Raw genomic sequence first — 2,254 nt, 5'->3', positions numbered from 1 at the left:
TTTTTTTTCTTCAACCTCTACTCTCGAGATACTTGAGAGTAGACGGGGAACGTCTACCATGACGATCATTCGAGTATCCGAAGCTTGCGAGAACTTTGCGGGAAACAAATTCCAATCGAGTTTGAAGCTTCTCACAAAGCTCTCTCGAGTACTTTTCGAGTAGGATAGAGATCGTTAGAAAACCGTAGAAACGCGACAAAATGACGAGGAGGAGGAGGAGGAGGGGGGAGGAAGAGGTGGAAACTGGTAGTAACGATGATAATGACGATGATGATGATGATGATGTTGGTTATGATTCTTTTAAACGCGTTGCTCTATCGAGAAAATGTTGTTTCTCTTGCCATGTTGTTCAGTGTTCCGTTCGCAACTCGCGTTAATTTACCTCTTTCTCTTTTCTCCTGCTACTAACGTAATCAATTAGTTGTATTAGTTGGAAATCTTGATGTTTCCGAATAAAATGGGAAAGAGTCTTTGTATTATTGGTGATAAGTATATGTAGAGGATAATTATCGAAGCGTAGTACGAAGCACCTTTTAAAAACTTCGAAAACGCTGTCACACATATAGCATAATTATCATATTAATATTATATTTATTCTATTAAAATCGCTTTTATAGTAGTTTAAAATGAATCTCACCGGTCCTAGAATATTCCGTGGCTTTACATTTGATGCAATTAGTATGGCGAGGCACTGTTTACACGTATTATTATACCACCTAGATATTATATATATATTTGATATTTGGTAGTTGCGGCAAACCTTAACACATAACTATGTCGCTTATTTTTTTTACTCGATCATTGTACGTATTTATTATCTATCTATTGATATGTATATATCATATTATATCAAATTTATATATATATAGTTGTGTATATATATATATATATATCGTTTAGATCTAGATGCATTAATTATTAATCGTCATTAGTATATCACCCATTGCTATCTAACGCATAGCCACACGTATCAAATTAAAGTGCAAGAAATATGGCGGCGTATTTGTATATTAGCCGATTTTTTCTTCTTTTTTTTTTTTTTTGTGATTGTCTCTGTCGTGTTGAACTTACGTAAGCAGCTTCTCTATATATGGTAGACTTATATTATATATTATTTCTGTTATACGTCGCAGCGAATCTTAGAATGAGTTTATTGTGTTAGATATTTGCGCTGCTGTGTATTTGAACGAACGTGTTCCTCCTAACTTTTTGAAGGAAAAGAAAAGAAAAGAAAAGAAAAGAAAGAAGTTTTCAAGACGTTTCCCTTGAATTTGCTCGATTGACGTCTGAGAAGGAGATTCTTTTTCGCAGACTTTATCCCCGATCCTACGTTTTGCCATCGAGAGAAAATCAAAAGAATGGGGGAAAAAAAAGTTATGCGAGACACTGGTGAAAAGTAAAAAAAAAAAAATAATGTATATTAAAAAAGAAAAAGAAAAAGAAAAAAAAAAAAGAGAGAAGAAATTGCGAGCCGCCGTCTCTCGGCCCTTTGATGAAAAGTATTTTCAGCTGAGAACCGCTGTTGTCTCTTTTTTTTTTCAAGGATGCAGGTACGAAATCTGGTTGTCGGACCTGGTGAAGTGACTGTGGACCACCAGGTGCGGGCAAGAACGGTGGACCAACGGTGACCAAGACACGGTGTATTGTCTATTGTGAGTCTCCTCTAATTACCAGATCCTAACCGAGTCCAGGTAAAGAAACTACCTCAAGGAGAGAGAGAGAGAGAGAGTGAGAGAAAAAAAGAGAGAGAGAGAGAAAGAGAGAGAGAGAAAGAGATAATAGGTTCCTTATCTTGTAGCAAGGTTAACTGGACCAACTGTAGCAGACCAACGAGTTGATAATAAAAACTTCATTTCCGTGTGGGTGGTGTGAGCGTAGAAATGGCAGGACGAAAAATCTCGGAAACTTGTTCAACCAGATAGATATATACTTTCTACGTTTTCTAAGAAACTAAACAATAAGTGGGGTCCGACTCTATCGCGAATAGTTTATGCACGCGATGAAATTTAGGTTAAATCGTATTCTACACGGGTTCTAATTAAAGCATCATCACCATATTATATATATATATATGTTTCGTTCGTCGGTCTTCTTAATTCAACCGGATTGAAAGGAGGAAAAAATAAAAACGTTTGCCCCGCTGTGATCGGCCAATACACAACAATCGAATCGATGGGTGTGGTCAGGATTTCTGTTTCTCTCGCCAAGATTCCCCCCTTCGCGCATTCTATCGCTCTCTCTCTCTCTCTCTCTC

The 2,254-nt window shown here is 37.0% G+C and overlaps 1 protein-coding gene across 15 annotated transcripts in view; it reads left to right on the top strand.

The window, feature by feature from the left end:
• Positions 1–2,254, top strand: part of LOC106786646 (RNA-binding protein Musashi homolog Rbp6) — a 57,890-nt gene that overhangs the window by 38,790 nt on the left and 16,846 nt on the right. For 5 of the 15 annotated variants that reach the window (XM_014748266.1, XM_014748261.1, XM_014748262.1 and 2 more), the window contains one exon: positions 1,544–1,652. The exons of 8 other annotated variants lie outside the window; for them this stretch is intronic. The gene's annotated coding sequence lies outside the window, so the exon portion shown is untranslated. Of the gene's footprint in view, positions 1–1,543; positions 1,692–2,254 lie in introns of all 15 variants that reach the window. 2 more of the 15 variants (XM_014748267.1, XM_014748264.1) reach the window with 1 other exon arrangement.

This window comes from Polistes canadensis, unplaced genomic scaffold, assembly GCF_001313835.1.
Source record: "Polistes canadensis isolate GaletaPanama2010 unplaced genomic scaffold, ASM131383v1 scaffold_79, whole genome shotgun sequence".
In the NCBI taxonomy this organism is placed as follows: Eukaryota; Metazoa; Arthropoda; class Insecta; order Hymenoptera; family Vespidae; genus Polistes; species Polistes canadensis.
The sequence above is the reverse complement of the archived record's forward strand: the minus strand, read 5'-3'. Positions and strand labels throughout refer to the sequence as shown.